The sequence below is a fragment of the Myodes glareolus genome, chromosome 21, assembly GCF_982192425.1.
Source record: "Myodes glareolus chromosome 21, mMyoGla1.1, whole genome shotgun sequence".
In the NCBI taxonomy this organism is placed as follows: Eukaryota; Metazoa; Chordata; class Mammalia; order Rodentia; family Cricetidae; genus Myodes; species Myodes glareolus.
In genome coordinates this window covers 32674788-32702719 of record NC_142046.1, presented here as the reverse complement: position 1 = coordinate 32702719, position 27932 = coordinate 32674788, and the positions used below count along the sequence as shown (strand labels likewise).

At 47.3% G+C, this 27932-nt stretch overlaps 1 protein-coding gene across 1 annotated transcript in view; it reads right to left on the bottom strand.

Moving 5' to 3' along the window:
* The window catches only part of Kif5c (kinesin family member 5C), a 154419-nt gene that overhangs the window by 108046 nt on the left and 18441 nt on the right, over positions 1-27932 (bottom strand). The gene's annotated exons all lie outside the window — the stretch shown is intronic.

Genomic DNA, 27932 nt, shown 5'->3' with positions numbered 1-27932 from the left:
CAGTTTCCTCTGCCAACGGTGCCCAGGCAAAGAGAAACTCTCCTTTCACAGCCTGAACCACAAACCATGAAGAGGACAGAGCCCAAGAGAGGACCAAGGAGGGCTAAAAGCCATACCTCCTCCAAGTCAAGGGCAGACTGGCGGCTTGAGGAGACAGGTGCTCTTTAGAGCTCGAAGAACAAGGCCTTTTCCATCCCACAACCCACACACAAGTGAGCACGAAGCATCAGAAGGACTTGACGGCTCCTCGTTCATCACCACGGGTCCATGCAACTGGGGACGACACCCTATGCTCTATGCCTTCTGCGTGAGCTGTAGTCTTTGAAAACAGACTTGAGCCAACCAGGTAAACAAGCTACTTCTACTCTGGTCTTAGAAACATGGAGAGAGTTTTGGAAACATGGAAAAGAGGAGAGGGAAGAGGTTTGCTTTATGCCCAAGGCAGAACTGCAGTCAGTCTGACAAAAATCATGGACGGGGATAATTTCCTGGGCTTTCTTCACAGCTCTGTGTCCTGGTGAATGAACCAGGTGTTTGGTGGGCTAACCAAGAAACAGTCCTTACCAAGATCCTTGCCTTTCTTACCAGCTTTATTCACTTTCCAATTCAACCAACTCTTAGGGGTTGGAGATTCAGTTTGGTTAAGAGTGAGTATTGCTCTAGACAGTACCCAAGTTCAGTTCCCAGCACCTGTGTCAGGTGCTGATGACTGCCTGAAAATCCAGCTCCTGGATTCCTGGGTGGAATCCAAGACCTTCTTCCGGGCTCCTCGGTCATCAGAGCTCATGTGCAAATACCCCACCCCGCCCCCCCCCCCCCGACACGTACATAACAACAATTTAAAATGATTAAAAGAAAAACTTTTTTTAAAAAAATCCATCCACTACCAAGAGAGTAAAAAGTAAAACTAAACCTTTACAGAGGGCTGGGGGTGTAGCTGAGCTGGGGAGCTCTTACCCAGCATGCACAGGGCCCTGGGGTCTATGCTGTGCATTGAAAATAATGGGAGCAAACATTTACAGAATTTGCCAAAGTCGTCCCACTGAGCCTTCTAGAAATTTCAAACAATTTTTACTATTTCTCCAGATTTAGAGAGGACAGCAGTGTAGACTGGGCTGCCCCCAGCACATCCAGCTTCAGTTTTAGAGACCATGCATTCCATGCAGCAGGAAACATGCCCTAGTGAATGATGCTGCACAGCACAGAATGATAGGGTGGCTAGCTTTGCCATCAAGCATAAATGCTTGCTGGAAGGCAGGGTATTTTCCTTTAGGAGAGGGAGAAAGCAAGAATTCATCACTCTCTTTTAAAATAGTATCAGTTATCAATTGGCCAACGAGACACCTGCAAATGACCTAAAGTTAAGCCCCCCAGAGCAATTGCCTTCAAGATCTTCCGACTGGGTGGACACTGAGAAAAGCTGAACTCTGCAAATAATTTATTCCAGGACCGTCTCAGCAGAACTAGCACGTTAGTTTAAAATGTGAGCATTTCATGTCCTTCATGCGTTCAGCTACTTATGAGCCTTTTAATGAGCCTTAAGGTTTTAAGAGAGCGGGAGATTAGCATTGTTGTTGGATATTTTCGGAGAACTGACTTGTACCAGCTGTATATACAATTGCCCCTCCCCCACATATTTTAATAGTAAGACTATCTCATAAATTTGGAGCAAAACAGAAACAACCCCCCCCCCCCCCCCGCAGCATCCCAAGGAGACAAGATTCTAACGGTTCTGGCGCTGCGATGGCCGAGGATTCGGCAGGTGGGCAACAGCCCAACCTGCCTTGCATCTACGGAACAAAATTCACAATGCTGCTGTGTAGGTGCTAGCCACTGGCACTGGGGCCTGGGTGGGATCACCATTCACCAGCCTCGGCAGAGTCTTTTTCTTCCGGTGTCCTCCCCAGCACCTGGGTTTCTCCAGCCTCTCTGAGTACCCATGCCAGGGTCCTCCGCTAGCATCTCTTCCTGATGTGTATATGTATTAGAATGGTCAAGTCCTGGCCTAGATGCGAGTCTCTTTGTTGTGTTCTTGACTTATAGGAAATTTAAATGACTATTACAGTCTTCAACTCTCATCTAACACTCAGGCTCATATGCCTACTAGAGAACTTCACCTCTTTTGGAAGCCATCCAAACATTTTCTTTTTTCTTTTTTTAAAGATTTATTTATTTATTATATATAGTGTTCTGCCTGTATGTCCACCTGCAGGCCAGAGGAGGGCAACAGATCTCATTATTAATGGTTGTGAGCCAACACATGGTTGCTGAGAACTGAACTCAGGACCTCCGGAAGAGCAGCCAGTGCTCTTAGCTGCTGAGCCATCTCTCCAGGCCTAGCCATCCCAATTTCACTAGCCAAAAGAGAATCATCATTCTCTCCATATCTGAGCATCCCAGGCATCACCTAGATACTCACACTCAACACCTAAGACTGAGCGTGTACCAGGGATTCCCATCTGGGATAACATCCCAAAAGATCCCATTTCTTAGTACCTACACCATGCAATTCTATGCATCAATCTCTTGCAAAGAACACCCCAGACGCCCTAGCCAGTCATCCTGTTGTTCTTCCTCCCTAATAATCCATCCCCATCATTGGGTAAGGTGAGTGTCCTAAACCTAAGATGGCATCATTTCCCCATTTGCGGCTCCTGTCACACACACTAGACTCTGCGCCCAGGACTGTCTGCACTCTCCTTTCTCACTGCAGTGTGGCAGGCCCAGCAGAACCTCCTGCACCCTGTTCATTTCCTGCTCAGTGTCTTTGTTACCAACCTTCCTTCCCCTGGGGATTCTCTTAGTTCAAACCTGCATTAGATTACCCACTTAGGAACCGTTGTCTTAATTTGCTTTTATGTTGCTGCAATAAAACACTATGACAAAAAGCAACTTGGGGAAGAAACAGTTTATTATATCTTACAGGTTAGGGTTCATCATCAAGGGGAGCTAGGGCAGGCACTCAAGCAGTTACCTGCAGGCAGGAACTGAAGCAGAGGCCATGCGGGAACACTGCTCACTGGCTTGCTCCCTGTGGCTTACTGAGTCTGCTTTTCTATACACCCCAGGATCACCTGCCAAGGGATAGCACTGTCCAGAGTGGATTGGATCCTCCCACATCAATTGTCAATCAAGAAAATGCTCCCAAGGACAAGCTCACAAGCCAGTCTGATGGAAGCATAATCTGAGTTGAGATTCCCTCATCTCAGGTCACTCTAGTTTGTATAAAATTGACGAGAACAAACCAACACATTCTTCATATCTCATAGTCTTCATCCTTCAGGGCTTCCATGATTTTAACTAAAGCAACCCCACCCCACACTGGCATGACTATTACCCAGAGATTTGGTTTGCTTCACAATGGCCTCTTCCAACCAATAAAACCATTGCAATAAAAGCATTTGTCCAGCTGGAATGGAAGCTGCAGGTCCTAAGCAGGTAGGCAAACCCACTGAGCCTCATGAGAACAATCTGGATGACACTCTCTACACTTACGACTGACTATGAAGCTGTCAGCATCACTGCAAAGCCTCCCTGCACGGCAGTGCAATTGCACAGGAGCAGAAGAATAAAACTAATGGCCTACCAGGATCGCAGACAAGAAAATAACAGCAGATGGTCCTTACACTTCCCTAGTTAAAATTAAAAACAAAAATCGTGCCACCAGAATTCCTATCAAGTTGTTGGGAGCAAAATGTCTGTGAACCATATGGCCTGCTATTAATACAGCTGACCTGTTACCCAACGACTGTTCTGCGGCCTGCAAGGAACTCAAGTAAGAAAGACAATGGGGAGCAGAAGATCCAGGCGTGCTCAGAGGATGAGTACCATAAAGTTAATGATTCTCATAGAGTGTTAATAAGTAACCCAAGGACAATCTTAAAGACTGGCCAAGAGTTGCGACCAAAGGTGGTGCTGAACGTCCCAGACAACTGTCCCGCCCAGTTATGCTCCATCCTATTCCTCACAGTGACTGGATGAGATGCTACCATCCTCCATGTCACCGAGTGGCAAGCCAGTCACAGTTTCAGCTTTATGCTTTGTAAAAATACATTTTTGTTTTGTTTTGTTTTTCAAGACAGGGTTTCTCTGTAGTTTTGGAGCCTGTCCTGGAACTAGCTCTTATAGACCAGGCTGGCCTCGAACTCACAGAGATCTGCCTGCCTCTGCCTCCCAAGAGCTGGGATTAAAGGTGTGTAGAAAGACTTTTGAGGCTCTGATTCTAAGTGTTACTCCTTTTCATCAGTGGTTCTCGCCCTGTGAATTGCTACCCCTCCCCCCTATTTTGTTCCAGTCAATTCTAGACTATTTCTGATTACACACAATTAATTAGGTCAGGGAACAAAGAACCAGTACTGTACCAGCTGCGATCCAGCCAAACACGTTCGATCTCCTTACAGCGACAATGTCCACCTCCAGGAGCCTGCACGTGACCCAGCCAGCCATGTCCTTTAAGTCCACCTCCCTGGAGCACTGCCACTGTCCTCCAGAACACGACAAACACCTGCCTAATGCAGCTCTGCCTCACATTGGAAGCTAGCATCCACCCTCCAGAGCACTTTCCTTCTGTTGGAAGCAAATAAAAGGACAGGTGTGCTTTGCTTCTAAAAGCTGGATGGATGTATCTTTTAATTGAAGGACTCTAAAGATACCCAAGGTCAAGACATCGGTAAAGCATCATATTAGTCTACACAAGGAGAAATGAAACAAGAGACAATCACAGGCTGTGAAGGGTTTTCATAACAATCTGAAAGAATGTTTCCAAAACCTCAGCTAAAAAGTCCAAGTCCTTGGGCTAGTGTGGATGGTCACTTTTTACCAACAGAAATATATTCACTAGAGGTTTGAGGGTTAGTTGTCAAAATGTAACTGCCACACAACAATCTAAAACCTTTTGTGCAATTCAGTGCAGTGAACCCACAAGCCCCACATCGCCACCTAATTCCAGAGCTTTCCTACTACCCTCAGAAGAATCCCTTATTGCACTAGCAGCTGGTCTCCCTTTCCCCACACTCCCTGCCCTAGGCAACCACCAATCTGCTGCCAGACTTCACAAAACTGCCCATTAGAGGTATTCCCTGTAAAGGGAGCCATAGTGTGTGGTCTTCTGATCCGCTTCCCCTACCTAGTATGTCAGGCTCCATCCACAAGGTATCATAGTTTCATCTCAAGACCAAATAATATCCCACTGATTGGACATACTGTATTTTATGTACTATTCATTAACTGGTGGGACAATTGTGTTGCTTCTACTTTGGGGCTATTACGAACGTTCACATACAAGGTTTTATGTGAATCTATGCTCCATCTGGGAATGTATCTAATAGACTTGCTGGGCCATAAAACAGCTCAACATTTAAGTTTAACTCTGAGGAACCGGCAAGTTATTTTCCAAGGTAACTGAGCCGTTTATTATCCCCAACAGCAATGTATACAGGCTCCAATGCTGTATACCTTTGTCAACACTTGCTGTTGTCTGTCTTCTTTATTATCCTGCAAAGTGGGAGTCAACAGAGGCCACATCCAGGTTTCCTGAGAGGATCAAATATAACCACACAAACAAAGGATCTACCACAGAGCCCAGTGTTCTAGAAGACGTTCAAGATGGGGTCAGTGGTATTTTCTAAGGCAAGGTTTGAGGCCTGATGATCAGTTTGGACCAACAACTTGAATTGCACCAAACTTCTCAAGCAGTGAGCCTTCAAAGGGAGACATGTAGGAGAGTGAACCACTCAAAGAACCTGTTCAGAGCTTGGTACCCTGTAGTCCTCACAATTCTCAAATAAAATGCACCATCAACTCTTGGGCTCCTCCAAGCCCCCCAAGTCTGTGACTCCAGAGTTCAGCTGCAAAGAATGAGGAGAGGGAGACAGATTCAAAAACAGCGGCTTTCCCCCACCCCCAGAACAATTCTGTACACTCTTCCAGCATAAACAGTCCCATGTTTGGTCACAGAGCCCATGCAGGAAAGGTGAGGAACTGGGTGTGATTCAGGCACTCGGGGTCTCAGTAACTTTATTGCTATCGCTTTGGAGCCTTCCAGGAATGTGAGTAAAATGCCCACTGCCAATGTGAAACAGAGCTCTAGGGACGAGACTCAGCTGCCGGTCTTCGCAGACTGGCCTGACCGTCCACTGCCTCCTCCTGCAGACCATGGCCTGTTGTGTGTGTTGGCAGTTGGAGCCCTCTGACTACCTACAACAAATAGGCTCAACCCAGCGGTCCTTAGCCAATGGAAGATAAAACTTAGAGGTCAATACTTTATCTGTCTGAGCTGAACGTGGTGAGAAGGGGTCCCTGGGCAGGTATACCAACCGGCCCCTAGAGTTTCAGTTTATCATGGCGGCAACTCCAGAGAAGCCACACCCTGCCTTCCTTTGTCCCCTGCCTTGCTTCCTTCTTCAGTGTTTCTTTGGTTCACCTCTCAAAGTAACCTCACTTTGCTCCAGTCTCAATCTCTGCTTCTAGGGAACCCCAAATAAAGTAGACCCCTGCATATTTTTCTCCTTTATGTCCATCATTCAGTAGGTACAAAGGGAATCCAGATTGGTGAAGTCACTGCCAAACACATCACGTGACCATCACCCAAAATGCGCAGGCATGGTGGGGAAGTGGGGAGGGGAGTTTTGAAAGCTAAAATCATTGTTAATTCAGCTAGCTAATCTAGTGCAATGGTCCATGCCTGCAAGCGCCAGCAATTCAGGAGGCTGGAGCGAGATCACTTGAACCCAAAAGTCCAGGGCCAGCCTGAAAACACACCAAGACCCTGTATCAAAATAATAATAACAATAAATAAAAATAATAATATAAAAAAATAAATAAATAACTAAAATAAAAATTAACAAGCCATGCCCTAGAAAAAGAAAATGCCTTTTCCTTCACATGGGTGCTGGTCACCTGCCAAACTGGAAACATGTGGGGGCCACACTTGCCCAGAAGATCACTAATCCCTGATATGTACAAAAGCAGCCTACTAGTTGCTGAAAGTCCTGGAATAACAGAGTGCTTTGCATTAAACAGTCCAGGGCAGATTCCCAATGCACTTGGGTATCAGGGAGTCAAGAAACGGGGTGTTAGGACTCCATCATACGGTGTGGGGACATAGGAGAAACTTGTCTCTCTCGTACGTCAGAAATCCCACATTCTTAATCTCCTGTTCCTAAATGTTAACAGTCCTGGGAGTTCCCTGTCTTCCTATACCCCTTATCTCTCATTACTATTCATCGACCCTCTTATTTGTCTGGAAGTTACTAGAAAGTTCCCAAGGCAGAGGTAGAGAAACTCTGTGCAGCTACCTGGTCCTTGTCACAGCCGCCCCAAGGCTGGCGAGACTCTAACTGCCTTACAAGGAGACTCTAAAATGGGGTCATCTTCTCCATTCCAGATCTCCCTTCCACTTCCCTGCCTGCACCGGGATGGTGCTGTCACTGGGGCTAGAAACACTAAGTCACAGGGCGGTCAGACCGCTGTCCTTCCCCACATTGGCTCTACGCCCTCAGGAAGGTGGCTGGTGCCCACGCTGACTGAAGCCAAGGCTGCTCCCAGGGGAGTCAATAATGAAGCAGACGTCCACAAAGCAGTGCCCGGCTCCCAGTGGAGTTGCCAAGGCAATGCCAACCACTTCACAGATCGAGAAGGAACAAAAGCAACGCACAAGAATGAATCTTGTAAGCCTTCTCCTTGCAGAAAACAGGCTGCAATTCTCTCCATTCTGCCAAAAGCCCTGCTGTGTGGACACACAGGCCCTGTCAAGATGGCAGACAGCTACAGAAAAATATTCTGGAAGGCGCACTGCCAGAGAGATAATAAAGAAATTCAGAATTATCGCCTGGCTAACAAAAGAAGGGAAACAGAAGTATGACTTCTTTTAGGGAGAATAATGGAGACTGTTTCAAAGACACAGTGATTTTTTACTTCCAATCAAAGAAAATGCATTCCTTCCTCTCCCAGTTTCTGGGCTCTAACCCGCCAGAGCGCAGAGAAGGGCAGAGAAGGGCGGGGTGGCTGGCCCTTCCCCGGAAGCTTGCTCCTCCCATTCTAGCGACCCAAGACACTTACCTGTGATTTCCATCTCTGTGGCTCTAACATGCTGTGACAGTAATGGGACACACGAGTCTATAATTTTTTCACAAGTGGCTTCTACCTCAAACACCTACAAGCCCCAGAGAAGGTTAACTTGAAACTTCAAGAGTTCAGCGTTCACTGAGTATGTATGTATACTCAGAGAAAGGAATAAAAAAACCTCTGCTACAGTTATCTCAGTAGATTTGGTGCCCTGTCAAAGTCTGAGCAAAAGATGCAATTTTCTTCAGAGAAGAGGCAGGAAAAACACATTCACTAAAGGCAAAGTGGGGCAATTCTTTTTGCCAGATTCACAGTAACATGGGCAATGTGTGCCTTCTTTGAGGGGGCATGGTGCCCTGGCAGGAGCTGCCAGGAGCAGGAACAAGTCCTCAGGGAGGCACTAACACCAAGGCCACGTGGGAGCACACGTGACGTTGATAAGAGACCTTCCGCCCAGCCCATCACGTGACTAGCTCAGCAAACCATGCTGCGCATGACCGCACGGAGTAGAATTAGTATCTTAGGCATTTTCTCACTGTTAAGAAACACTTCGCATAATTACAATTACCCACCACATTGGATGACAAGTTTACTTTCATGGGATGTGCAAGGTGCCTTGTTTCTGTTTGCTGCTCAGGGGTGTGGGGTGAAAACATTAGCCTCCATGTCTGAGAAAGGAGAATAGTTTCCCTGGGCTCTGCAGAGGTAGCAACATGAGCTTAAGCACACACCAGAATTCTGGTTCCCTGCCAAGCCTTCCACCCATACGACCATACTGCATTTTGCCATTGTTCCTCCAAGAACACAGTTATTCAATGATAGATTTTTCTAAGAACGTCACGCAGTTGGCCAAATCTGTGGCCTTAGACAAAGTATCGATATTTTCTGGGCCGCCTCCTCTACAGAAAACGAGAGGTGGAATCCCTCCGGCTCTAATATGCTATAATAATAGAACATGTCATGTTCAGAACATGACACAGCACAGCGCACGGGGCAAGAGCTGCTCTTCCCTGTCAAGATCATTTCTGTAAATTGTGGGGAAAGAGTCTCACGAAGAAGGCATGGTGACATTGACTAAAAGCGGCAGGACTCGGTAGGCTCGGTTAGCTATGTCTTGATGGCTAAGGCCCCACAGAGGGCGGGTGGGATTCATGGATGCTCAAAAGGGAGCGCTGCTGGGGGCAAACTGCTCTGTCACCTGCTCGCCCCCTACGACCCCAGATTCCATCACGTCCCCCTGCTCCCTCTCAGTCCGTCCCCTCCCTTTTGTCCTCTCTGCCCCAGAGGTACTTTAAGTATGCCTGTAGCTTCAGCCACAAGCCTCATAGGGAAGACGCAAGTATTCACCTCCAAGGCAGAGTTCCAGATCACCATTATTAATTGTCTGACAATAATAAATTCAACTGAATGCCCCCACTTCCCTAAACACAACGTGGAGTTGACCTCTGTAACTTCTGGTTCTCTAGCTGCACCGTCAGCCAACCACGGATCTGATGTACTTCTAATGGCCTCTGTACTAACACTCCTCCTTGTCATGACTGTCTGCACGATGTGGCACACCAACAATTTACACAACGTTTGCCTCCTATTGCTTATTATATTCTAGGGATTATTTACACTGTAGGAGATGTGTACAGGCTACATGCAAACACTATGTGATTTCACATGGAGAACTCGAGCTACCCTGGAGTCGGTCCTGCACACAGATGAGGAGCAACTGTAGGCTGACAAGAGAACTCACATGCTTCTCCTTCTCCTCTGCCTCCTCTTTCTATTCTTATCCCTAGTCGTCAAGGGTAAGACGCGTAGGGCCATCTTCTCCACAACAGCGTCAGAGTGGTCCTTCATGCCTCTGGTCTCTCTTGTTTTACATCTCAACTATGCTTACCACTTTTTGTCAAAACTCTTGCAAGCGCCTTCTAAGCGGTCATCTAGTCTGTCTTGCCTTCAGTACATCTCTGTATCCTTTTCCAAATGCATCTTCCTTGGCTAACGTCCTTGAAAGGGGGCTCAGCAATTGGCAGGGATGTCTACCGCACTACTCCACAGCCTGCTGCAATACTTTTCACAACCCCCAAGCGAATCCTTCCCCATCAAACACCCTGGCAATGTGCTTGCAACGTCCTTACTGCCACCCCACAGTTTGCATCATTCCCTCTAATTTGAAGCCATCTCCACACCTTGATCTTGTTTTCTGTCAAAATACTGTCCATCCTTTAAGACACATGCCAAACGTTCTCTTTTCCAACACGGGAATGCGGTCTTCTCTTGAGACTCTTCGCCTCTCTCTCTCTTCCTCTTCTTAGAAGTCAGTGGGATGCACACTGCTCAGCTGGGTGAATTACTGTCACTTGTTCACCTAACAAGTTTCCTTTCTCTCCTCTGAGCATCCACAGTAGTCCTCCTCCAGGGGGGGTCTCTGATCACAGCCTACTGCAGGCAGCAGGCATCTGGAAGCACCAGGGTTGTGGGAAGAAAGCAAGTTCCAGGGTTGGAGTGCAGGGAAAGACGGGGCGGATGCATTTTAATAAGCGTGCTAGGCCCTCTGCTGTGGACATTTCTAAGTAACCACACTTTCGTGTAATTGCTACTCTGGGTTTTACAGGGAACAAGGTGAGATTCAGAAAGCTCCCTCACTTGCACAGGGTCACAAGCTACATCGTTTGCTTCCTGTGTTGGTTCTGAGAACATGTAAACAAGGGACAGTCTAAAGCAACCCTCTAGCTTACCTTGCTTTTAAATAACATTTAAAACCACTAATTCTGGAGGTCACATAGCTGAGCGGTAGATCGTTTGTCTCCCGCTAGTTTTGTTCTGGACGGCACTTTGGATGCAATGTCGTGATGACAGCCATTGCCTGGGATAACTTTCAGAAACTCAAAGGCCACGTTTGCTAAAAATCTCTGACCCTCATCTAAGCCTGCACAGGGACCCGGTGGACAAATGAAACATAGCTAACGATGCCAAGATGAAGAAAATGGAGAGATTGCCAAGATTTATAGGGGCATCATGACCTGATAACTAGGAACAAACCAACTGCCATGTTTCCCAGTGCCCCCTCCAGACCATCAGAGCAGCATGCAGAGGTTCCGTCACTAGCCTTTTCTACACTGAGATCCCGTCCTTCCCTGAAGCTCGCTGTAGGTTAACATGGCTCTTTCCAGACCACTACTGACATTCCAAGGAAATCCCTTTTGCCTTGTCCAAACCTCATCAGGCCCTTGTCACGGCAGTAAATAAACCAATTTGAATTCAGTAATAAACCAACTTTTAAAAGGCACGTAAAACCACTGTAGAAAGCATGGTACTAACATCATCACAACCTTCTGAGAATTTTAGTTAGAAAATGTGTTTCCTACCTCACTCCTCTCTGAGTGCTGTGCTTAAATATTCATTACAGATGCTTAAATAATACAGTCATTTAGAAATGTCACTCCCAAAATACTGACAACATAAAGTCTGTGTGCCAAAAACCGTCTTCCACCTTGAATGACCATAGCAAGCCCCAGGGTGAGGACTAAACACCCATCGTAAGACAGAGAAAGCAGAGGTCAGAAAGAATACTTAACATTATTACCACAGCAGAGGCAAGAAGGGCTGATTTCAGAGCTCACAATTTGACCACAAAGATACAATCCTCCGCATCTCAATCCAGCACTTCGGCATGGACCACTGAACAGGGACTTTCTGCCAGGTTGTGACTTGTGGCTCTAGAGGATGTGACAACAGAGCCAAGGCCTGAAAGCTTGCCAGCTTCTGGGAAATCAAGGGCAGACTGCTCCAGGCAGAGGTAACCAAAAAGCGGTCTTATTTAAGAAGTCCTTGATCCGCTGGAAAGTGGGCCATTCCACCCAGAGAGAGCAAGGCACAGGATGGGAAGGAACAGCTGAAGAGTTCAGAGAGCAGGACTGGGAAGCAAAGAAATGGCCTGCTGCTCTGGTTTCTATTTTGCCCTCTGTAGAGGCCTGATGCCTGGGAAGATAAACTACAAAATAAAATAATCATTAAGACCATTGAAGGGGCAACCGTAGAAATCCCGAAAGAGCTCAGACAGCGTAGCAATGAAGACAAAAGGAGCTGAGTTGGGAGGAAGGCAATAAGGCAAGCACGGACAACTAAGAACCACGTCACAAGCTCTTGTAGAAACTAAGAATCTAATTTATTTATTGGCCATCATGTTGAGCCACAAGTCATGTATCATTTCCAGCGTCGGTGCTGAGTGGGCCAAGAAAGGCTGTCCCTCTTAACCTTACAACACTCTAGAGATGACCCCTTCTCTTCCCACCTTCAAGTTCAAGTGTTCAAGCAAAGGAGAAAACCCAGGAATCCCTCAAATTGTTAATTTACACCCACAGCAATTCCACGCAACTGTGGCATCACCTCTGACACAAGAGAGACAGAAGGTCAACTCCTCAACATGTTCAGTGGTGGGTGGCACATCCATACCCAGTTCCGTTTCTGACTCCAACAGTCACGTTCCTTCGCCACGGCGGGCACCTCTCGTGGGAGGGGGGTGACTGTCACAGTGGCTAGAGCAGCCAAGAGCTGCCTGCATGCACTCCGGATCGCCTGAAATCGCTCTGGATCCTCGTCCTTAATTCAATCTCTCCCATTTCATTTGACAAGTTTTTCTTTCTCCTTTTTATTTATTTATTTTGAGACAGGGTTTCTCTGTGTAAAAGCCCAGACTGTCCTGGAACTCACTATGTAGGTCAAGGCTGGCCTCGAACTCACAGAGATCTGCCTGCCTTTGCCTCCCAAGTGCTGGGATTAAAGGTATGCACCACCACTTCCCAACTGATCATTTTTTATAAATTCAATATCCATACTTATGTAGCATGTAGCTGCCGATTCTCCTGGTCAGGCACCTGCTAGATTCTATGAAGCCAGCCGTGGGAAGGAGACATTTCCCAAAGACCAAGTGTTCAGGGTCTGATGAGAAAGACAAAGAGGCAAGACGTACGAGAAGCGGTTGTCGTCTTTCTTTTCCTTCTACGGCGTACTTTAAAGTTCTATAAATAGGTGAGAATTCAGATGATATTTTTGAGGACTTCGCTGCTTTTGTGCCACACTGGCCTCATTATGTAGATAACTTCACAGATTTGCTCCATTGTATTATTCTGTACTACTTCTGTCTAATGAAAAAAGGTGTCAGTTTTTAAAAAAGCGAAGTGGCACATGAAGTAAGTCTTCTGTCTGAAGGCAGCCTGCAGAACGCTGGCAGTGCGGCTCGGCACCGCCCTCCAGGGTCAGGTCTCCACAGCTCCGGAACCTAGCGTGAGTGGGCTGTGCTGCAGAGACCAGCTCTCCGAATCCTTGGCTGGTCACATGGAATAGGTATTAGGATGCCCACTTCTGAGTGGGAGAAATCAAGGCTTGGGTGACTGTACACCGTGTACAAGATTTGAACCTAATTACATGTGGGAGGGACACCTTGCTCTTACCTCCTCTTCCATTCCGCTGAGGTCAGGATGGATCTTTAAGGGGACTCGGGATTAGAAATAATAGGCAGGGCTCGTGGGCTCAACTTTCTACTGTGTGGAGCAGAGCCATTTTGTGGGATGGTTGGTGTCCACTCAGGGTATTTTAAAGTTAAACAGAGATGCTGCTCTCTACTTCCCCAGTGGAGGAAGAAAAGGTCTTCATTGTCCAACCGACTGGTGAAACTAGAATAAAAAATGTCCAGACGGTGAGGTCTTGGGGGACCCACGGGGGCTATGCTGTCTGTAACTGCTTACCAACCACCAACGCCTCTGTCACACATCCGCCCCCCCCCCGCCCCGCCACAAAGCCATCTTTCTAGGGGTTTTCCTGAGAGTCCATCTTGTCCACGGTTGAATGGCAACTCCCTCCAGAAAGGTGGGTAGGCCTTTCTATCCAGTCTATGCCCACTTGGGTTATTGGAAAATGCATCTGGATACTGCTTCTAAAACAGTCATGTGAGCTGCCTGGGAAGATCTATCTCCACCCTTGGGAAAGCCCTGGATGCTTGCTCCAGATCAGTTCCACATCTGTGGCCGTGGACGGCACTGATGTCAGCAGTGGCAGCAGAGACTCAGCAGGCTGCAAAGATCGGAGATCAAAAGGCTGGTAAGAACTCCGACAGCACCTCACAGTCTGCCGTGAGAGGGGTGGTCCTCTCCACTGGCCAGAGAGATGAGCACTGATCTTAACTTGGAAGAGTCCACTGACCACGTGGTGTAAACACCTGAGCAAGCAGACACAGGCAGGGTACACAGTATTCTCCCCTTCCTTCCCTCACGGCAGGCCACATCCGTCACAATGGCTAACTCCCGTCGGTTCCTCCGAGGATTCCTATCCTCCCTGCTTTCTTCAGTCTTCCCTTGACGTCACAGGCCTCGGTTTGAGGTCAAGAAGCCCCAGACTTGGAGCCGGACATGGAAACCACTCCCCCATCAGATTCATTCCAAATGACACTGCACCCACATGTGGAAGAAAACAACACAGAAGTGTGAACATACAACAAACTAGACAATAAGACAACATACAGTCCTGGGCCAAAGAGCACAGCTTGGGGCCTGTCATGCAACGAGTCGATTCCTTTCCTGTTTTACGTTCATGCCAGGGTACCTTAACGTCACCAGGTCTGAAGCCCTTGACCGCCACACTCTCCAAGGTGAGGCCCCCGGCACAGCAGTGGCAGGTTGCCAGTCACAGGCCACATCCCCGTGGCACAGATGGCGGATCAGCCACAGTGAAGGTAGACTGGAGCAATGGTGGTCTAGTGGAGAGAGTACACGGATTTCCTGACCGGTCTGCAGACCCCAGCTTTCCTCAGAGGCCCTGCAGCAAGCCCACCTCCTGTGTGCAGAGCCCTTCCTTCCCAGAGGCCTGTCGGTTTCAAGAGCTCCCATCTCCAGGGATTCGCAAATGCGCAATGAGCATGTGCCTGTATTCCTTAGTCTCTCCCAGCCATTTGCTTCCCTCCAGGCCCTCAGTCTCCACTCTCACTTTCTGCTGAATCACTCAACATTAAGAATTGGCTAAAACATTATGTGTAGGATTTACCAGTACAGGAGGTGCCCTGCCCCCTGTCCTGCCTCTCTCCGGAGTGGTCTCTCTCCTGTCCCGGGTGAATGGGTCCTCCTGCCTCCTTGCCCCTGAGCTCTCTGTAGCCTCTCAGGCGCACACACATTTTCATCATCTCCTTCTCAGTTACCTAAAAGTGCGCCACTCTTCTGTGGCTCTGAACATCAAAACCCACGCATCTGCCTCTGCACCATCACACGCTCCAGATCCTTCCCCTAAGGGGGTGGCAGCTCACTGGCTCTGGTCTTTTGCTGAACTGACAGAAGCAAAAGCCAAAGGCAACAGCCTTGCCCCTGCTTCTCTCTATCGCCCTTTCTACCGCAGGCCCCCATTGCCACTTCCTCTTCTGCTACGACGTCCCTTGTACATTGCATGTTCTTTCATGTCTATTCTGTGTAAACACTGGCCTTCCCTAGGGCCAACAGCCTTTTGTCCCTCTCCCCCAAACACTGATGTCACCCAACTCAGGATTCTGCATGGTACCTTCATAATTTTTGCTGTATCCACATATATTCTACATTTCACTTAATATTTTCTTAAATCAAGTATTTTTTCTTAAATATATTGCCAAAGGAAGTTTTATACTACAATGGTAAGTAAAAGTAATTACACGCGACAATGGAAGACATTAAAGACGGAGGCAACGCAAACAACACGCTAATGAGCACAGGGACTACAAGGCTGTGGCCCGTTCTATCCTTCGTTAAGAAGGAAATTCCAAAGAAAGACTAAGAACTATCAGCAAGCGGGGGCCTTCTCTTTGACAGCCTCCCGGTGCCTGAAAGAAAAATCAAAAGGAGTCTCGTCTCCCTGTGTTTCCGTGTTAGCTAAGGCCCTGTCTGTGCACTACTTAAGATGATCAACCATTGCCAGCTGTGTGCTAGGGTTTCCCTCCAGTCCCCTAAGGCTTTTATCAAGAGCTTTATAACTTCAATGTCTTCAGTATTTCTTAGCGCCATTTCACAAACCCTTAGCAAATGAGATTACAGACAGCAATCTGAAACAAAAGAAAGAACATGAAATTCTCTCATGTGAAAATAACACAGAACAACAGCGATCCATCCAGGCTAGAGCCACACCTACCCCTGCTGGGGCCGCACATTGGGGCTGGAGCCTGGAATGTGTCCAAAACCTGCCGTCAACACGTTATCAATAAAAATAAACTAAGACAAGAGGGTGTATACTGCGTGCAACCCCAGCATTCAGGAGGCTGGGACTAAGACCAGCCTGGGCAATGTAAGCAAAACCTGGCTGCAAAAAGAAAAGCAATAATAATAATAATAATAATAATATAATAATAAAAACAATAGGCAACATCTGAGAAACTAGCAGCCATGCACCCACACACATGCTAGCCAGACCATACACTGTCCCCCTGGGGTTACTGCCTTCCGATGACCATCATTTATAGATGCTAGGCAGTCAGCCCATAAGTGACAGATTCAGAATTTGCAGGAAATCCGTCCAGCTCCAGAGTCTGTGCTTTTCATTCTTCTGCTTCCCTGACTCTGAGACCAAAGCAATTTCAAACCTCACAAACTGCAAAATAAGAGCCTGCTGCTCTTAAGCACAATTAAGACAATGGGGTTGACACAACAGGAAAACTATTCGGTGTGTAATTAGCCATAATCACTGGTGTCCTCTAATTGTTTGGGAAAATAAGTCTTTTGCTCTTGACAAGCTATAATTCTGGAGTGTGCCGAGAAGGTTCGAGTCCTCGCTCGGGTCTGTATCCCTCCAGCATGTGCATGTGCTATTAGTCAGATCTCCCGGTGGATCCTAGGGAGGCTCCAGGGAACTTCAGTGTGTAACTGAGAATCAAGTCAACTGGGGCTTGGGGGGGAGCTAAGCCATAAGGCTCAGCCCTTCCTTTTACAGCTGGGAACACAGAACAAGGCTACAACTTACCAAGAATATACAGAGCTCTGTGTCATAGCCAGCCACCTGGGGCACCTCAGGAATCCCATAAGCTAAACCCAGACATCCCGGAGCTGAACACGAGGCCCTGCCACCTAGCAGCTAGATGACGTCAGACAGATCACACGTCTTCATGCTTTTCTGGTGACTAAAGGACTTGAGACATGTGAGAAACTGGGAGCTTGTACACATGGTGTACATCTGGCCTCTCATACTACCGTCTCGAAAGCCTAGTGAAAGGTGAAGGATCTCATCAAGGCTGCTGAGAGTAGTGGCAAAGGTTCAGAAAGGAGACCTTAGAACCTTTGTCATTTTAATTCCACCAGAATGAGTACCAGAGGTAGTCACCAGGCTCCTGCGGCCAGACTTGTTGATTCCACTAACCCAGTTTCCAAACGAACAAACTCCGAAGCAGCAACATGAGGGAGTATTTACTTAGCACATACTTAGTGAAATGAAGCAAGCACTGACAGAAAAAAAATTGTTGCCAACTTGTTAAATAAAAAGTAACAAACTAGCTGAGCAGTGGTGGCCCACGCCTTTAATCCCAGCACTCAGGAGGCAGAGGCAGGTGGATCTCTGGGAGTTCGAAGCCAGCCTGTTCTACAAAGCTAGTTCCAGGACAATCAGAGCTACACAGAGAGATCCTGTCTTGAAAAACAGAGAGAGAGGGAGGCGGGGAGGGAAGAAAAGTAATGAACTATTTGCCTTCTTTCCTGTATCCCATGGCAGATATCACCCATCAATCACACAAGCAGAAGACAGTCCTGCCAGTTCACATTTTGAGTTCTGGAAATGAAGGTCTAAGCAAGCAGCCAGAGAATGAGGCCTGGGACTAAGCAGCAGCATCCAGGTTATTTCTACTTCGGTTCTTTGGGTATGACATTTGACTGGAAACAGTTAAGGATATAATATGTAATACAGTAGTGAGGAAAAGATACAGAGGGTTCAAAACCCAAAACACAGCAATGTGAGATGCTCTCAGCCTGAACCACAGAAGCACAGCAAAACACCCCTATCCTCCCCAGGGTATGTAAGTAGCATCTTCATCTGAAAGGCAAGAGTGAAGGAACACAGACTGAGATAAAGGTGCTTTTAAAGATGCTCTGATGCATAGAAGCTGCCTCAGCCTAAATCCCTATAGGCCCACTAAAGAGAACCAAAGAGTCAAATGACAGGCCAGAGGAAGGAGAGTCCAGGAACACTAGCAGCACCTCCTCTGGGCACTTGACCATGAAAGGTTTGAACAGGTGTTAAGTCCTGTTGCTGCCTAGAAAAGAGACTTTAAAACAGGAAAGATCTTTGGGCCTTCATACCCTGGGTATAGCCTGACTACAAGATCTCAGCTCACTGTGCAAAAACCCCGTGAACTTAACAAAGAGGTCTCCGCCCTACATGAGCCACCCTGGGAGATAAGAAACAGAAATGAAGTTCCGAAGACACTGGGGCCTCTACAGGGGCTACCGAGCTTCTAAGAAAAAGTTGTCACTATGAAAAGACCAGAGACTATCATCCAGAATATAAAGATGGTAAATAAGGCTTCCTCATAAACACTAAAGAAAGACAGGCCTGGTGGTTCATACCTGCAATGGGGAGGCTTGGGCAGGATTGTATGCATTCTAGACCATTCCGGGCTACAAAGTGAGGGGAGGGGAGGGGAGGAGAGAGAAGAGTAGAGGAGAGGAGATGAATGGGTGGACAAAAGGAAAGAAGGAAGGAAGGATGGGAAAGAGGGAAGGAAGAGAGGGAAGGAAGAGAGGGAAGGAAGAGAGGGAAGGAGGGAGGGAGGGAGGGAGGGAGGGAAGGAGGGAGGGAAGGAAGGAGGGAGGGAGGAAAAGAGGGAGGGAGGGAGGAAGAGAGGGAAGAAGGGAGGGAAGGAGAGAGGGAGGGAGGGAGGAAGAGAGGGAGGGAGGGAAGGAGAGAGGGAAGGAGAGAGGGAGGGAGGGAGGAAGGGAAGGAGGGAGGGAGGGAAGGAGGGAGGGAGGGAGGGAGGGAGAGAGGGAAGAAGGGAGGCAGGGAAGGAAGAGAGGGAAGGAGGGAGGGAGGGAAGAAGGGAAGGAGGGAGGGAGGGAAGGAGGGAGGGACGATGGGGAGAGACTGAGTTTGTTTCTGGGTCTCACACGACAGGTGCAGAGAATAGACTTCAAGTTATCCTCTCGTCCCACATGCATGCATGCCATGGTGTGGCAGGTGTGACACACACACACATTACAGGGGATGGAGATGGGGAAAGCGGGAGAGGCTGACTGAGGCATTCTCAGGAGCAAGGGAGTTAGGGAAGAAGAGGGAGCTGGGGCTGGAGCACCTGCTGTAGACACCCAGCAAGGAGGTGACACTTCTGTCATTTTGGTTACCGCAGCACTGCTGAGAGGAGGCCACTTTAAAGCGTTTCGATCGTAAACAACCTTTCACAAAAAGAAATTGAAACCACTGTCTGTCTTAGCTTACAATCCCTTAGTTCTGTGTCAGTGGGTGCTTTTTTCCTCCTTTAATTTTTTAGTTAAAAAATAGATGTACATGGCTCAAGCACCAAGGAATATCTTTAAAAAGCATTATCTCTATATTAATCTCCATCTACTGCACAAAGAAGATGAGCGTTAGAGTTGCATCAATCAATAGGCGGAAGGAGGCAGGTTATTACTCTGTCCATTTAGCAGAATCAGCAGTAGGTTCTACCACCTCGTCAGCAGCAGGTTTTTGTCCCAGTTAACCAAGGCTAGGGACCACCTTGAGGAGATGGCTTGAAATCCAATCACAAGGTGATTGGTTACCGCCCTACTAACCAAGCCACTGCTGCACGGCACACGTCTTGCCAGCCGGTCATTATTGTAGCTCACAGGATTCACAGCTGGGGAGACTGTTGATGATTTTCTCCTCCAGTCGCATGTGTAGAACCTTCCAGAGCATGTGTAGAACTGTCCAGATTCCATGAAAGCCGCCCAGGAAGAATAAAGCTTCCAGGTTGGCACTAGCTTCATTTCTCCAGGTTCTACAAGACTCAGCAAGAGGGTCGTGTCATCAATTAAGAGAATAAGCAAGAACCGTGACAATAGCCTGTACTGTAACAGCTCCTACTGCCACAAATGCCGGTTAACACAGAGACCACACAACTGGTCACCAAGCGGAGAGCCCGAGAGTGTAGAGTACTCAGCTCTAAATGAGACACCTATATCCCATCCTCTCCCCTACAAGATTTGTGAATTATTGCAGAAGAGGGGGCAGACAGATTGTAAGAGCCAGAGGGAGTCTGTAGTAAAACAACATTTTCCAGACACGACAGGGCTATTGCACACATGAACTCATAGTAGCTGTGACTACATGCTTAAGACCTTCCAAGATCAAGTCAACCGAAATCCTAGCATGGATCGGGGGAGGAACTCACGATGGCCCACCCTAATCTGAGACACTATTGGCAATTGATGGGTTCTGGGAGAGTCAGGGAAGGCTCACTTCAAAGACGTGAACCTTAAGAGGTTACCCATGCTACAACAGATGGTCCCACACCCACCTATAGGCAGCACTGGATGGATTTACTGAGTATTAAGACACACACACACACACAGAGAGAGAGAGAGAGAGAGAGAACGTGAGACATGAGGCTGGGGGAGAGTAGTTAGTAGGATGGGGAGGAATTGGAGGGAAAGAATTGAGAGGGGTGATTTTCTCCAAACACAAACTATTTCTGAAGGCCTGAAGTATAAAAAGGAGACAGCCTCTCACCTTCCTGCCCTCTACTTCCTGGGCTTCCAGCTGATCACTTCCAGCCCGGCATTGTCACCAGACCCCACCTGCCATCCCTGAGTCCTCTGGGCATGCGCAGACACACATCCTCAGCACCACCGCCTCAGGTTGTAAAGGGGCGTTTATACACATCTGCTTCCACCTCGCTTTTTTTCACTTAATGTGTCTCGAAGCTTCCCCATGGATCACTAGTCTAGGAAGGTCTGTCTTTGTGATTCAACCCACTTGCAGATTAAAAATATTGTTTACATGTCTCTCTGAACAAGGAGGCTTCCTGCCATATTTTCTTAGCAACAGAGCATAGCAACCAGCGTCAGAGCGTCTACCTTACAGCAGAGTGTAAACAGCTGAGAGAGACCTTCAGGCAGACAGAGAGGTGCATAGCTAATCTGCAGATGCCTTTCCTCTTGTGTAAGGAACTTGAGTCTGTAGTGTTAATGTCTGTGCAGAGGGGATGGAGGAAGTATTACAGCCCGTCCCCCACATTTCTGGATGGACAAATACATTATTCCATAGGTGGAAAGCTTCCACATACCAGCTTTTTGTTTTTGTTTTTTTGTTGTTGTTGTTGTTGTTGTCATTGTTATTGGGGTTTTTTTGGCGGGGGAGGGGGAGGTTTGAAACAGAGTTTCTCTGTGTAGCCTTGGCTGTACTGGAACTTGCTCTGTAGACCAGAGATCCACCTGCCTCTGCCTCCCAAGTGCTGGGATTAAAGGTGTGCGCCACCACTGCCTGGCTCATACTGTTTCATTTTTAATTTACAAATAAGTGCGTACATATAAAACATCCCACTAGATGGTTCTAAGTATCATGCATCCTTTTATAACCATCATCTCAAACGAAGAAGACATTTGTATCGTGTCCCTTTCTAGTCAACTCCATGTCAGCAATTACTCCTTTTTACTTTATAAGTGGAGTTGTTTTTATTTTGCTTGCATTTTATATGGCTACAAAGACACACTGTTCAGAATGCATCTCTTCTCCAGCCAGGATTCCTGCCCGAACCAGTCCTGACAAGATGCCCTTATGCTGCCCCACACCCGCATGTGTCTCCACATGATCCACAGTGACCTGTAAAACGATGTCTCCCAGAATCTGTCAATTCAGATTTCATTCCACTGTTACCTAGCGTCTCTGGGATCTATTGAAAAAGAACCAGCTAAATGTTCGCTAAGTCCTTTCCCAAAGCCAGTTTATAATTAGAAAGCAGAGTGTCATTCCCTGCTCCGGGTTGCTATGGAAACGACGAAATGCAAATGTCACTTCACAGTGACAGTCACTGTCAGAAAGAAGGCAGGAGGCTTGCAAGGAGCCAAAGGTGCCTCTGAGATGGGAAGACACACAGGGGCCCCCGCTTCAGCCATCTGCCTCCTGAGATGGGGAAGACACACAGGGGCCCCGCTTCAGCCATCTGCCTCCTCTGACTGAGGGAACACTTGAAGAGCTGATATACTGAAGTTCGGAGTGAACAAGGGCCTTCCGCGGGACACCCATGGAATCGTCCCGGAATTACATGCCATGCAGAACCACATCACGGGGCTGCGAGCTCAAAGGCAGACGGTGAGGAATGGGGCGCTCCTCGGCGTCCACAGTGATTTGGGGAGTGGGAAGGGAGACACTCTATGAGGAAAGCCACGGCCTGGAGGTCTTCAAAGTAGACAGAACTGGCAGAATAGAGCCCGCTTTGAGGAACAGAAAAAAGTGAGCTGCATAGAAGGCAGGGGCAGGAGAGGGGGCAAGGCGGGGTCATAGAGGCTACAGGGCCACTTTCCAAGGAACAAGCCAGGCAGCGTAGAAAACGGTTCAATAAAGCTGCCAGATCGGCCGGATTCTAGGACAGCTCCCAACCTTAACTGTCTCTGCAACAGGAGGTGCAGGTTAACGGGGCAGGAGAAGGGGCTGTCGTTCTCTGCTGCCCTTGAGGCCTGAAATCACCCGTCTTGCTTCAACAGCCCAGGCACAGCAGGAACTGTGGACAGGGTTGGGAGAGAGTGGACCGGATCTCAGGATTCCGCTGGAAGATAGGCCATGGCTTAGGTCGTGCTGCTGGCCCCGTTCCTTAAGGAGCCTAAGAGGATGTAGGTGAGGAACAGGAATTATCCAGTTTGTTTCTTACAAGAAGCAGTACAGGTCTAAGACCTTCACCTCCAACAGAGCAAGATAAAACTCCTGTCAACGATTTCTCCAGTATCTACCCGCAAGCTCAGACTGCCAGGGAAACTTAATCATGAAGCAGCAGACAGTCTGGAAACAGAAATAAAAACGAAAAGGGAACCTTAAGATACAGGCTTTATCATGCTTTGCCATGTGAGTCCATTGTAAGCTTTAAGCCAAAAGAAATGACACAGATCAGTAAGTGTGAATTCTAAAACAACGGCCCTTACTGTCTCACACAGTGGGCACCTACTATGGTTCTCCATTGCACAAGCAAGGCAAGCGCACTGACACCTCCTCCCATTGCATGGCCGAGTCTGAGCAGTGCCTATTGGTGGTTAAATGAACTCTTTAAAATCATACTTCTTCCTCATCTCATTTCCATATCTAGTAAATAAACGTGTTTGCTTCATCAAAGATATAATACAAAGTAGTGTCGTACTGTATTAGTTTTCCACCGCTAACATAACAAATCGCTACAAACACTGAGTTCCAAAGCAACAACGAACTGAGCTGGGGCAAGCAGGAGGACCCAAGCTTGATCCTCAGAACCCCTGTTTTTGAAAACCTGCTCATGGTGGCACGTACGTGTCACCCCATCACTGAGAAGGCGACAAGCAGATCTCTGGGGCTTACTGGCCAGCCAGCCTAGTCTAAATGATAAGTTGCAAGCCAGTAACAGATCCTGTCACAAAAACAACAAGGTAGATAGCTCCTGAGGAAGAACCCAAGGCTGACCTCTGACCTCTAGCCTACACAGACACACACAAGCACTACAGATCTATGATCTTACAGTTCACGTCTTACCCACAAGTCCAAAGACTGTCCTGGGTCCCACGGAGCTAATAATAAATATTGGACCAGATTTCCTTCCTGGGGGCTCCAGAGGGCAGCTTCCTCCTTCTCTTTGACAGTTTCTAGGGTCTCTGCATTGCTTGGTTCATGCCCTCTACTAAAACCACAGCAATGGTGGCCCTTATTTCTTCCTTCCTCACTGAAGAATTTCTGTGATCGTAGTGGATCCATCCTGAGAATCCACAATAACTTACTTGAAAGCCAGCCGGTTAAGTCCGTCTGCAATCTTGATTCCTTCTCATACTGGTACATAGCATATGCAGACGCTGGACTAGGAAGTAAACATGTATGGAGGCCACTCTTCTGCCTGCCACAGAGAGGCATCACATGAGATACCCAGAGTCCTGGGTCCATGTGCACCTAACAGAGTGACTCTCAGCCTGTGGGTTGTGACCCCTTTGGGGTTGCCTAGGACCATCAGAAAACACAGATATTTACATTATAATTCATAACAGTAGCAAAATTACAGTTCTTGGAGCCACCGGTCATCCAGGGCCAGGCTATCCAAATAAAGTTCTATTCATTATTACTCAAGCCCAGGTTCCCCCACATTTTCCATCCTCTCCCCTAAAAGGTGACTTAGAGGGACCAGGTCAGACATTTACATCACTCTCATAAGTGAGATGGAGAGAAGCAAATTCTTGGATTTCATAAGTGCTGAGATCCACAGCATCCATGTAAATGCCCAGTGGGCATTGCAGTCCACTGTAATTCCAGCACCTACGACATGGGGTCCAGGAGCAAGCTGGCTACCCAGACTAGCCATATCTCTGAACTCTGGGCAACTGAAAGAGACTCCGCCTTAACCAATAAGGTAGAGAACAATCAAAGTCAACCTTCAATGTCCATACACATGTTCATGTGTGCCTACACACACAGGAGTTCATACATGTGAACATACACACACACACACACACACACTTACATACACCTACAAAAATATCAATTTTAAATTGCATCCTAGCCAACATGTCACTGATCTGGCAAGGTGATTTTACTAGTCCCTTGCATTGTGTCTTGAGTAGACAAGGTGATTTTACTAGTCCCTTGCGTTGTGTCTTGCTCAGAGCTAGAATATATCTATTGCATAAGTAACTATCATATTTTATAGTCTGTCAAGGGGATTGTAGAGCTAAGCAGGACATAAGGATTGTAAAGAGTGGGGTTTTGATGTCCTCTGGCCCTTCAAAGGCACCTTGGGAAATCTAATGCTTAACAGGGATTTGTAAGCCCCTGGAGTCCAAGAAATGCACCTGCTATGTGCTGATTTACAAATCAAACCTGTCAGGTTATAATCAGCGCACTGGCCAATTTTATGTCAATTTGACACAAGCTATGGTCATCTGAGAGGAGGGAGCCTCAGCTGAGAAAATGCCTCCAGAAAATCGGGCTGCAGGCAGACAAGGCTGTACAGTATTTTCTTAATTAATGATCAGTGGGGGAGGGCCTACTGGTCAGCCCATTGTAGGAGGGTTTTATAAGAAAGTAGACTGAACAATCTATGGGAAGCAAGCCAGCAAGGAGCGTCCCTTCATGGCTTCCGTCTTAGCCACTGTTCTGCTGCTGTGAAGAGATACCATGACCACAACAGCTTTTATAACAGAAATCATTTAATTGGAGCTTGCTTACAGTTTCAGAGGCTTGGCCCATCATCACCATGGCAGGGTACATGGTGACAAGCATGACAGCATGGTGCTAGAGGGGAAGCTAAGAGCTGCGCTCTGATCTTCAGGCTAAGGGCGAAGAAGAGAGACCGGGCCTAGGATAGGCTTTTGAAACCTCAAATTGAACTCCCATTAACACATGTCCTCCAACAAGGCCACACCTCATAATCCTTCTCAGATAGTGCCACTTCCTGGTGCTGAAACATGCAAGCATATGAGCCTGTGGGGGCCATTCTTCTTCAAACCACTATGGCCCCTGTGTCAGTTACTACCCCCAGGTTTTTTCCCTGTTTGAGTTCCTACCCTGGCTTTCTTCAATGACAGAATTACAATGGAAGTGTAAGCCAAGTAAACCCTTTCCTCCTCAGCTTGCTATTGGTCATGGTGTTTCATAATATCACTAATAACCCTAACTAGGAAAACTAGCATTCTTCACAAGGGGTCAATGAGACAGGCACCAGGAAATATCAGACTATCCCACTTTAACAGTGGCATGTCGTGAAGCCAGTACTTCAGGTGAGCATCTCTGAGCCCGTGTGCTAAGCTGTGGCCAGAACTATCTCTTGGGTTTCTTAGTAATATACATAAAGGTACCCCTAAAACGAAAAGGAAAACCACTGCTCTAGAACTATTCCCACTAGAGCCCCAGCTTAGGAGAGGCTTTCTGAAGAAGGAGTTTTTCTAGTAACTTGGTTCCAAATGGCTGCTAAGTCTCAGCTTCTTAATCTGTGTTGTCTTTCATTCCAGACAGTTTCAGTAAGACAAGGTAGGGGGATGACGATAGAATTGCTATCCTCTTTCCGTGCCAGGGCACTGTCAATTCTTTATCAAAGCATTTGTCTGGAATTCTCTTTCCTCCTTGAATAAAATAGGCAAGACAACAGTGTCCGGATGCTCCGGAAGGTGGTCTGGGTACTGCAGATCTCTGTCTATGCAGGCACATGCTACACTAAACAGAAGAACCTGAACTTCAGGAATGTGTCTGCAGACACACAGGCCTCGGGGTCCAACAGCATCCACTCTGTGGGGAAATGAGGGAAGGCAGGCATGCCCCTGGCATGGCCCCATTGCTCCCGGTTGGCAGGTTTGACACACTTACACCACTACTTACACCAGCAAATCTCTAAGAGGGCTCACCTAGGGTCGCTTCTGGGTAATACTGAATAAGTTATTGGAAAAAGCCAGGAAGCAACCATAGGCTCTAACCTCCAGGGCGAGTCTGATCTGTTAGACTAAGGTGCATGTGTCCCCAAACTAAGATTTTGATGATAGGGGGATCCTAATCCAATAAGCTTCCTGTATCCTAAAAGAGAAAGGAAGACATAAGCTATCACACACACACACACACACACACACACACACACACACACACACACACGCAGTGGGGGTTGGAAAGTAAGTACACATGAGAAAGTCTATAAGCCAGGAAGAGAGTCTTCACCAAAAATCAGGTTTGGTCCCCTGATCTTGAATTTTTGGCTTCTAGACAGTGAGGATACAACTCCCTGCTGTCTAAGCCACTCTGAACTCAGTGTGGTGTTTTGGCAGTAAAACAGACTACCAGACTAATACCCTGCTAGATCCAATAGGTACCCGCATGCCCACAAAAGGACAGGCCCACTGACTCAGTTCAAAATAGAGTCTGGCCCCAGCTTGACCTGGACTATAGAAGGATCTCTGGCAATGACGTAAAAGCCGACATTCCTCAGGAACTTTTGAAACCCATTCCCATCTGCCAAAAGGGGAAATTTTCCCTTACCTCTGGCAGAACGGACCTACTGCTCCACTGAGATATATCTGTAGTTGTATATCAAAGCCCACACGGGCCTCCAGGCTCCCTCAGCCCCAATTCACAAGTATTGTTACACATTTCAAAGCCCCTACGCTGGCTCTTCTCAACTTAGATTCCTGCTGTCTATACTCTCTGTTCCTGGCTACTCCTGATATTCTCAGCTCTCTCTCTCTCTCTCTCTCTCTCTCTCTCTCTCTCTCTCTCTCAACACTCTCCCCCCCGTATTATTCTGTTTTCTTCCTATTCCCTTTTCTTTCACAGATGGGCCTGGCCATAGCCATGGTCAGTTTGCTTCTTTTTCCTCTCTGCTCTGGACTCTTCCAGATGCCCCTGGCTGTTTTCCTCTTTCTTGTATCTACAATAATACAATAAAAAACCTTCCTATTCCATGGAGCAATCATGTCTCCAGTTTCTTTACTGTGCCCACTTGCATACATACACTACCTAAATAGAACTGCATTTCAATGCACTGTGATTTTTCTACCATCAGAATTCTCAGCAACTCCAAAAAGCTATTTTGAAATATAAATATTAAAATATGATAGAGAAAGCATGCAATAGCTGTAAAAATAGTCTACAAATTCAAGACCAAACAAAATCTCACACACACACACACACACACACACACACACACACACACACAAATCCTAAGACAAATTAAAGGTTAATCCTAAAGTGTTCCCATAGCTAGCATG